Below are 11,010 nucleotides of genomic sequence, written 5' to 3' on the forward strand. Positions count from 1 at the left end.
CCCTGCAGAGGAGCCTGCCAGCCCCGACCCTGTGAGCTCCCTAGCAGTCATCCCATCTGGGAACTTCTCCTCCTTCTGGTGACTTTCCCAGTTCACCCCTTTGGAGACGCATTAAAAAAATGGTTTAATGCGCAGACACACCAAACATGAAGCCTGCTGGTTCTCTTACCTACTTTTTTTTCACAGCATCTCCTGCTAAGGCCAAGGTAAGAGTTAATTTTGTCCAGGAGCTGCAGGACACCTCCAGGCTGTTTCTCTCTGGTGCAGAAGAGGTTCCTGCTTCACGGGCAGGGGCTTGGCAGATCCCCTGGCACTCGCTCCCCCAGCCCTTTGCTGTTACTCAGTAGTACATGACAGAAAGGAAGGCAGTGCCGGCCCCACTGCTGCCTGTGTTTGCTGCTTCTAAAGCAGAGAAAGTGGAAAAGAAATGGAAAGTGCCCTTGGGGTCAGAAGTCAGTAACAAAGGATGAATGGTGTGCTATGCGTGACTGCGCATGGCACACGGGATGAAGGCTGGTGGCAATTTCCAGCTCCAGAGCGTGGCTCTTACCTCAAGAGGGTGGGCAGGCTTTCTGCTCAGGACATTAGCCTGGCATTAATGCGGCTCTTTGCAGAAAAGGTAATAGTTTTTCACAGAAAACAGTCTGTTTCAACTGCTTTCTCATGCAGTTGTTTCCTGTGGCTACCGGAGGGACAGAAGATGGCTGGAGCTGTGCCTGGGCTGTTGTCAGTCACCGGAGAGCAGCCGTGTGGGTCCGAGGAGGCCTGGCCCTCATGGTGACAGTTCTCTGAGCAGCCATGGTGTCTTTCTGCCCGCCGGGATAACGTCTCTTCTTCTATATTAAGTAACTCATTTACTTCTTACTGTAGGCTTAGCTCTAAAGCCGGAACGAGGAAAGATGCAACTGAGGATTCAGCCAGCTCCGTGAGTCCTTTCTGTTCCTTTTTGCACCAGCACCAGAGTAGGACGTGCTGCGGTGCTGTGAACAAAATCTCCTTCAGTGTTGGCAGGTCTGGCACTTCAGAGGAAGAAAAATGACAAAGGCCATTTTGTGAGGGTAGCAAAGGCACCTTTTGCTAACTCAGAGGTGTTGCAATAAATAGCACGGCAGGGTCATGTGTTGTTCTGCTGTATTATGAAAAGTGCAGGCTTTGCATTGCTTAAAATAATAAGTAAACTCTGCTTAATGCTTGAGTTCCTCTTGGCTGTGCCCTGCTTCATACCTCTCTGTGGAAAAGTACCCACAAGCAGAGGGATGGGTCCTCTCCTAGGACTGCTGCTCCTGTCAGTTTCTTTCACCATTGGTGCTGTGGGCAGGGGAGCTCCCACTTCCTCCGTACATCAGCGCCTGCCTGCAGGAGATGCCAGCCCCTGCTCCTCTGGCATGAGGAACGTGGGTTCTGTTTTGTGCTGGTTTTGTTCTGAGCTCCAAAGCAGAGCCACGAACAGGGCAATAGCACATACTGCAGAGTGATGGGGTTCATAAGTGCTCAAGGATCCTGCTGATGAAGGGTCCTTGCACAGCTGGGTGGGTGCACTGATCTTGGCAGCAGGTGAGGTGGTGAGAAAAGCTAAAAGCAGCTGATAAGAGGGTGAGAATCCTGTGGCTCCTGTAGCAAGCTGGAGGAGCAGGCTTACTGCAAAGATGGTTGGAGAGAAGAGATTGCACCTTGCTTGGGAATAGCACCTTTCCTTTCATTTCTCCTTTCCTCATTCTGCCAGAGGCACAGCTCCCGCTTGCTGCAGGCGAGAAGGTGAGGAGGCTTCACCAGGAACAAGGCAGAGACGTGGGAGTGCAGCTAAAGGGCCTAACAACCAAAACACTCCCGGTAGTGGGTTGGTGTGTTTAAGGAAAAACAAAAACTTGTGTGCTGTGTCCTGTATCTAAATATACAGAATGCAACTGTCCTATTTCTTGGTGAGCAAATCCCACCTCCAGTCCCAACGAGCATCTAGCCCCAGCTGCTTGGAGAAAAGGGGTCTGAAGCTATGGTTCCTTTTTCCTCTCCTTGCATTGTGCTGCTGAGCAAGACCTGGTGAGAAAGCACAGCTGAGCTCACACCAACACGGCCCCACTGGGTGATGCCAGGTCCAACACAGGCTCTCCTCTTCCTGGCCCTCCCCATGCCTGTGAGATGAGCTGGGTCCTCCTGCATCAGACAAAGAGCAATGAAACCTGGCCCTGGCTTCCTCCTCTCCTCTCTGATGAACTTCTCTTGTCATAGTTTCTCCCTGCACATAAATACAGAGCAGGTAGGTTTTAATGTGGAACTTATTTTAGATTAAGAGAAACAACGTAGGCTCCCTGTGCAAGCAGAGCTGGCTTTGTTCTCTATGTAGGGGGAACGTGGGCTCCGAAATGAGGACAGAAAATTCCCAGCCATTCAAAGGTACTGTAGATGGGCAAAATAAGTACGCTTATTTCATGCACCAAGCTTGGGTGAGGAGGAATTGCAGGATACGCTGCATTCAGAGTATGGAGCCAGCCAGCAGTGAGTGACAAAATGATTTTGTCTGAAGAGGATGTTCTAGCCCTTGTTTCTGCTGATGCTGAAGGAACCAGAAGAGAATGTGCCCACTAAGCCTGTGTTCTCCTTTTAGCTGGCAGCTGGTTCCTGGAGATGACCAGTGGTTAGATTTGGTGGCTGCTCATTACATAGAATATTTAGCATGATCCAGATCCACAGCGGACTGGGGCAAGAATCTTACTGCCAGTTTTATGGATAAGAAAGCAATAAGGGATGAGGGGTCTGCAGCTAATCATGCTGAGCACCAGTGTGGGCATGGTGTTGATACCAGTTATCCAGCTTGGTCCCTCCAAGGCTGCAGCAGTGCGTTTGAAGGAGGAGTTGCAGTGGATTTATTTTCCCAAGGAGCATGCTGCTTGTTTATAAAGAGAAAAGTTGCTGAGAAGTGAAGATGGATGGATGCTGCGTGTTTGCTCTTACGACTGCACTAAATTACTTCAGCCTGTGACTCTTGTACACTGCTGTGGGGAGTCCTTCCCGCAAGCAGGTGAGGACCCTGGAAGGCGGTGTTTGCTTGGGAAGGCCAGGTACAGAGGATCCTTTTTGATCAGTGACTTCAGAGCCTCTGATCATTTTCCCTGCTCAACCACACACTCATCTCAGCAGGGAAAGGAGGGGCACCTCCTAGCTGGAGGGAAATAAGATTTGTCACCAAAGATAGCATATATTAAGATGTAATAAACACAGGGTGGGCTCCCTCTTGCCTTCACTGAATGATGGTGCTGGTGCTGGATTTGCCCTTTGCTGACTGCTGTGCTTGCCCAAGCCCCAGCAGTTGCTCATCCTCTGCCTCTCCTTCCATGCTCACCCAGTGCTCCCCAGCTCCCAGAGGGACTGCAAAGGACAGCTTCTCCCCACCTCCCCCAGCCTTCTCCCTCAACTTTACTTTTGTTCCCATTTGGCTACTGGTGAATATCTGCCTGAGGTTGGGATCAGCGTCACCCTAGCACGCCGTGCCAAGCGGCAGGGCTGTGGTGCTGCTGCTGGTGGCAGGGAAGCCCACCCTGCTGAGGCTTGTGAGTGCACGGGAGGTGAGATGTGGCCTACAGGGAGCTGCAGCTGCTCATGCGTTTTTCATAGTGCCGTATTTCTGTCTAGAAAATATTTCTCATCCAACTCATAAAGTCTTTCAGACTTGAGCATTTCATGCAGAAAATGTATAGAATTATCCAGAGAACACCCCGGGGTGTTAACCTCTGCTAACCACTCCACAGCCCACCTCATGGGTGGTTTGGGCACGTCCTGTAGGTGCAGAGGTGTGATGTGTGGGGCCTATTGCACACCACCCACCAGCATGGGCCCGTCTGGGGTCTGTGGGACAGGCTTAGTCACGATGTGCCCTGTGGGCACAGGAGAACACGTAGAGATCCCTTGAACTGTCCTAAGCCTCCATGCTGGCTGTGGGTTTCCCTTCCAAGCTACTAGCCAGCACCCCTACTCACACATATATATGTACTTATCTGCACATGCATATGTATATGTAAAGGGATGCTGTGCATTAAATGCATGTCTCGGCATGTGGATAAGCTAGGTCAGACAGCGGTCCTGACAGAAATTTCCTCAGTGTTTTCCTATCCCAGGTGCTGATAACGGCAGAGAGGCTGTGATTTTGGCTGCCCTCCTGGAGCCTATGCACACAGAAATGTGAGGGATACAGAGGCAGGACACGGAGGAGCGAGTGTTCATCTTTAGCTGAGCTAAAGACAAACCAGATTTTATATTATGGAATCTCCTCTCTCCTTAATCTTCGGAGATTTATCAAAAAGCTTAAGGTTAAGACAGAATGCTACAGCGTCTAATCTTTCCTCTCATCTGCCACAGACGAGTACATTTCACCTACTCACCACATGGCCAGTTCTAGTGTTACTCTAATCTGTGGCTGGACATACTGGGGAATGGGATCTCTGCCACCTCTTGGGCATTTGCCCACCTCTATTAGTGGTGCAGGACCGACGTGCACCTAAGCAGGCTCTGACCTGGAAGCCTCCATGGTTCGGCAGGGCGTAGGGAGCTGGAAGGTGCAGACCCCCCAGAGGAAGCCCAGCCTCAGCCCTGGGGTGATGGGAGGGAAAGTCTGCTTGTGGGGAGAAGGTGGTGCTCAGTGAAATGGGAATGTCCAAGCGGAGGAGAGTGCTTGATTTCCACAAGGTTAAAAGGCTCCTTTGCATCCTGAGATGTCGTCTTGTGACGGGGTTGTCCAGCTTTCATTAAGGCCAAGGGGACTTGGAGGCCTGGGCTGTGATGGCTGCATGGACCATGGCTGTGGGAGGGTTGCAGAGGAGGCCCGGGCTGCAAGGCAGGCACCTTTTAAATGCAAATTCCCCTCTCTGCTCTTGAGAGCCACTTAGTGGGGAGAAAGACCTCTTTTCTTAATTATGGACAATATAGAAATATATGTAATGTCAGATTTGCCCACAGGCACAGAGAAATGCAGGTAGGAAAGGGAGGGAGCTGAGGAGTGGCAGCCAAGTGGAAAATCTGAAGCTTTTTTTTTTTTTTTTTATTAGTGCTCCGTTTTCCACGTGGAGCACTGTGGGTTTTTGTCTCCTTTGCCTGAGATGAGAGACTGGGAGAGACCTTTGCTTGCAGCTAGCTCTCCCAGGGGGGCAGGTTACTTATTCTGCTTTTTATTTGTTTAAATACCTCTGTCCCTTTGCTGAAGCAGCTGGGCTGTAGCTGTTGGGGTGCTATGTGAGAGAAAAGGGCATGGTGCGACCAGCTCAGAAAGCTTCAGCTATCTGACCTGCCTTTCCACCAGCCCAGATCCCTCCCTGGGCCAAGGGAACAGAGTAGCAGCAGAAGGGAGATGTGCACTAATGGTAGCTGTGGCTGAACCTCCCCGCAGGAGAAACTTGAGAGGAAGGTCTCTGAAGGGATTGCATTTCCCTCTCCTGTCCTTCACTAACATGGTCTCCTGGGGCCACAGGGGGAGGCTGGGATGGTGGACACCTGATAAACACCCTCAAACTATAGTCAGTGGCTTTCTCCTCTAAAGAGGGCCGAAGTGACCCACACATAACCTTGGCAGCAAGAGGACAGGGCTTGTTCTGGCCAGCATGAGAGACTGGTGGCCAGAAAGCCGTTTTTAACATGATTTATCCAGTGCTGATTCAGTGGGGATTTTTTGGCTTTCTAAGAAAATCCAGTTTGCTTTCCTAAGAAAATGAAATGCTGGCAGTTGCTTTGCCTCTCTTACCTCCCCACAGTTATGACCCTGTCAACTGAGCTGAATAGAGACACGGAGAGCTCACCTTTCTTTTTTCTGTGCTAGAAGTAGTAAAGACATTTTTGTTTTTATATACAGCTGAAGGAAGATGGAATTTGCTGAGCAGACTCTGGGCAAAGCTTGCACCCTGAGGTGGGAGCTGCTCCTGCATCCCACAGCAGTGCTGCAGGAAGCATCCCATGGTGGGATGAATGAGGGGAGCATCACCCCCAGCTGCAGCATGGCCCCGGCCTTCACAGGTGAGGCACCTGCACTTTGCACAGGCTGGGTGTTAGGGGTAAAGCGTGTGCCCTTGCCCCATGTTATCTCTTAGCAAGAATCTGGTTTTGTAGCTGTGTATGTGAAGAACTCCACTTGCTCTTTCCTGGTGGCAGCAGACCTGGATTCCTTATGCTTCAATGTCTAAAAACTTTTGTCACCGATCCCTTCTGTTTCCCTGTCAGAGCCAAGAGGGCTGCCCTTGTGCACACTGAGCACTGCCACAATAGGCTGGCTTATGGGGAGCAGGATCTTCTGCCTTCTGCGTATTTCTAGATACATGCTTTTTCCCCCAAGTCGCTTGTGTCACTCCTTTTCTGGCCCAGACCTAGAGCCTGCTTAGTCCTTCACAGCCTATTAGGAGCTCCTCCTGAATAATGCTCTCCCTGTAGTACGCTAAATGCATTCAGCCTTCAAACCCTTTTGCCCTCTGAGATTTGGTGTTGGGGGTGTTTTATGGAAGGGCAACAAGGCTGAATTTCAATTACGTTTGCAAGAGGCATCTGAGGGCAGTTGAGGAGAGCCACGCTGCACCTTGATGGCATCTTAGTGGCGTTGCTCTCCCAGAAGCAGCAGTAAAGCTGTGGGCTGGCAGTGACAGTCCAGCCACTCGGGTTGCTCCAAACCCTGGTTGCATTATCTGTCAGGGAGATAATTCCCTGACCTCGTGGTCGGGGGATGAGCACTTTGCTTAGCGATTAAGCCACTGCGCTGGATAACACTCCCTGTTTAATCCCTTTGGTAGCTGCTCCCGGGGAGGGGGCTGCAAAAACGCAGCGCCCTGCTGCGGGGGGCCTCAGGAGCTGTGGTGACAGTGTGGGAGCTGTGGCTGTACGTGCCCGTCCCCCTGTGTTAATTCGGTGGAAGATTGGAAAACAACCAGCATATCTAGGGCACTACTTTATCGAGTGATGGAGCCATCTGGTGCAAAAAAAAACAGAGTTGTCTGAGGGCTTAGGCTTGTCAGAAATCAGGGAGTCCCTCTGTGTATTGATCCTGTCTGCTATCTGCCGTATATAGAAAGAAGGTTTATAATTATTTTTCCTCTGCTCTGTCCTGAATTACTAACTAGTTCTGCTGACTTGGCCCAGAGAGGGGTGAACAAAGCTGTTTCTCCTGAACCTATGCCCAGGACCAACCTGCCCTTCGTACCCCTGGCACCCAGGCAGCGTCTTGGCTTGCCTGGGCCACAGAAAGCATCAGTGTGTGGATTCATGACCAGGTCTCAGGGTTGTACAAGTCATTGAGGGTTGAGGCCCAAATCCTCAGTAGTGATCCTTAGGGTCCTGCCTGTAAGTGAAAGCAGAGGGAGAGTTTTGACCAGGCCTGACCTAAGAGGTTTCAGCCTCCCATCCAGCTGCCTGTCTCCCACGTCCTGATGAGTGTCCTTCTCTTCACATGCTGGCAGTGCATATTTGAGGGTTATGAATCCCTCCCAGCCTGCCTCTTCCCTTTCAGAAGGACCCTGCCCTCCTTGAACCAGCACCAGCCTCGGGTTTCCTTTGGCCGTGGTGTCGCCTCAGCTCGGGCACAGAAAGGTGCTAGGTGTCACCGTGTTGGGCAGCTGACCCTACCAGGAGGAACCCAGCCCCACGGCCTGGTGACTGGATCAAAATGTCTGTACACAAAGCTGTGCTTGGCCCTGGCCTTGGTGAGGGGCTCAGACACCTCTGCCTTCCTGACCAGAGCTGGGCTGGGGGCATGCTGGGGGTCTCTGCCAGCTCCTTGCAGCCTGATGTTAAATTTGGGCCTTAAGCTTAGCCCAGCAGCTCTTCTGTGGAGATTTTTCTTTTCCCTCCTTATGCCCACCATTCATTCATGGCACTTTTTTTTTTTTTCTTTCTTTCTTTTCCTTTTTGTACTGGTGTGAGAGCCATCATCTCTGGAGATCTACAGAACAGCTTTTCTGCATTCATCCCCTCACTCAGCTTTCCTGGTACTCCCTGGTGTTGCAATACACCTCTCCTCTCTTACCTCTGGTCCTAAGTGCCCTCCACCGTCATTCCTTCCCCAAGGGTACCCAAATTATCATGCAAAAGGACCTGTTTGGCTATGCACATTTCTGTTGCATGAGGCCTATAAGCTGTGTACCTATGATTTGGAGGTTATTTAAATCCCCCACTTTGCCAGTTACCTCTTATCTCTCATGTTCAGCAGTTCTTTCCTTTCCTCTTGGGAGGTGCTTTGTTCCTGTGCCAACAACCTCCCCATGGAAAAGACTTATGCTAACATTATGCTCTATAGATCTGATATACTGACTCCCTGGCCAGCCTTGCCTGCTTGCAGGATGCCTTCCTGTACCCAAACGTTGCAGTGTGTTGTCACAGGGAGGATTCAGCCAGCACTGCAAGGTCAGTGAGTACTGTACAGCCTGCGAGTTTATAGAGCGTGGGCATTGGGATGGATGCAAAGGGCCCCTGCAGATTGCAGGAGACTCTGCAGAAATCCCCTGGTAGCTGCATTACAGATTATTTTTTTATGCACTTGGGGAAACACATTTTTTATGCACTTGGGGAAGCACGTGACTGAATCATGTGGCATCTGCATTATAGTACAGTGTCTCTGGAGAGAGGGCTCTGCAGGTTCCTTTCCATAGGAAATCTGTTGAGTAGCACAGCACATGCTGAGCAGAGATGTGTAGAGAGGCCAGTAGCTGTAGGTATGAACCTCGCTGCCTTCAGGAACCTTCCACTGCCACAATTTTTTCTCTATGGAGCCATAAAGAGAATGCATTGGGATACTTCACTGAGTGAGGAGAGTTGAGTAGGTTCTTTGCAATGTTGTAGGAATCACAGAAAACTTCTGCCTTTCTTCTCTGGGCAGTCCCTTCTGCCTAGAAAATATTGGGACTTGCCACATCTAAGAGACGCGAGTTGAAGTGACAGCTACCGTACAAAGTGATGTGGAGTGTATACAGAGCAAATGTAGGATGCCAGGTGCTCTAACTCGCATTGCGTAAAGCACTGAAGGATCCCTCAGTGCACCCACCTGCCTTGTGTTTTCTGAAAGCAGGCAGGTCGGCTCTGACTTTCCAAAACAATCCTCCCTGGCTCTACTGCATCCTGCACGGCAGGAGGTGAGACATCACAGAGCACTAGCAGAAAAAGTGATGCCATAACTCAGAGTTCTTAAGAGACTTCTAAAATTCCTGTCATGACAGGCCCCACAGGCCAGTATAAGCTAACCATGCGTGTTTCAGCAGAGCTCAGAATGGGTTTCAGTGCCTGTCAGGAGAAGGTGGAGAACACTGGACCGGTTAGCCCATGCTAGGCTCTGCAGTGCTGTGGTTAAGCTAGTGGAGCTTGGGCTGCTCCATTTGAAACTTGCTTGGTTATAGCCACATCCTTGGGGTCGTAATTGCAGTGCTGGAGGCAGTGTAATTGCAGTGTTGGAGGGACATATCTTAGACACGAGGACAACCTCACACCAACGCCCCAATCCCTCCTGGCCCCACATGCCGGGTTGTTCCAATTTCAGGGTTCATATTCATACTGGTGTTACTACCAAAGGCCGTGGTTTTTGGCTTTGCGTTTTAGGGCATGGTTTCTGGTGCTGCTAGTGTTCTCCCCACCCATGTTACGCTGACTGGGAAAACAACGCAAGGGAAGAAAATTAGCAGTGGTGCTGCTATTTAAAAATCCCTTTGCATCCCTTTGCCATTCCACAACATCCTAGTTCTTCTGTAGGTTTTCAGTCTACGCCAGCCAAAGGTCCAAAGCCTGGATTCAGACAGCAATTCTGTAATTGGCGAGGGCTGCAGAAACCCACTTGTGAGAGAAAAGTGTTGCTCCCCTGCTGGGCTGGCTTCGTGTCAGAGCTGGGCTGAGTCCTGCCAGAACAGTCGTGTAGTGACCCCTCTGCAGTGAAAATACTGCCCTTCTGTTCAAGGAGCTCATCTTGTGCTTCTTTAATCTCACCTTTTCCTTGAAGTCTGAGGAAACAGCTGGTACTGGGAGTGAGCAGGAGACAGGTACACGGGCAACAAAGCTGTGAACAGAGCAGATCCCCTCCTGGGGTCGAACACAATGTGTGCTGCCTGGCTTTTAACAAAGTTCTCATAATGCTCAGGGTTTTTCAGGTCGGAAAGGAAAATGTCTTTCCGCTTTACCTGCACATTTGTGTTTTAAGCTCCCTTCCTCGTTTATCTTCCCATCTTTCATAAATCATTAGATAACTGTTAAAAATAGCACAGCTTACTTGGGAGGTGATTAAAAATGAGAAGACTTTATCCCATCACCCTCCTAAAACCCCAAACATTCCCAACAGCATCTGACAGAGAGCCAAACCTCTTATTTATTCCCCACTGTTTAGCTTGCTGTCTAACAAGGTGCCTCTGTGCCAGCTGCCCTGAGCTGCTCGAGCAAACGCTGCTTTCTGCAAACACCCAGGAATGCTGCATGCAGATGGGTATCAATGGGCTCTCCTCTGTGCCTAAAAATACCAGAGGCTGTGTGACCCTACTGTCCCATTGCCTGGGTACGATTCAGGCAAGAGGAAATTTCCAGCAGGCTCTTGGAGGCATAGCTTATCCTAACACACTGTGATTGACATAAATAATAGAAAGGATAATGTATCTAGGCTGCATTTGTTCCTGGAGTAGCTCTAGCAAAGTAACTAGTGAGGTGAATTTGTGACTTTGGTGGGCTGGAGGAAATAGTGTTACTGCGTGTTGTCATATCTACGGAGGTGATTCTAGTCAGCCGGGATGGTTCAAGGATTCTCAGTCACACCATTCATGTTCATGCTCCCTGTTTGAAAGCATAAAGAGATATTTTACAGGCCCTTCAAGTGCTTCAAGGTTTGAGGACAGCGGCTAGAAGTGGAGGCTGGCATCTTAAGACCTCCATCCTCCGTGCAGCTCCAGCTGGAGAGTAGCAAACGGAGGAGCTGCTGCAGCAGAAGCTCAGGGACAGCCTCCCCTTGCAGCAGGGAGGTTAATTTGGGCACTGCTGGGGGAGCAGGGAGGATGTGAGAGCTTCAGCTGAGTGCCAGCATGG

Source organism: Netta rufina (genome assembly GCF_964035555.1).
Source record: "Netta rufina genome assembly, chromosome: 5".
In the NCBI taxonomy this organism is placed as follows: Eukaryota; Metazoa; Chordata; class Aves; order Anseriformes; family Anatidae; genus Netta; species Netta rufina.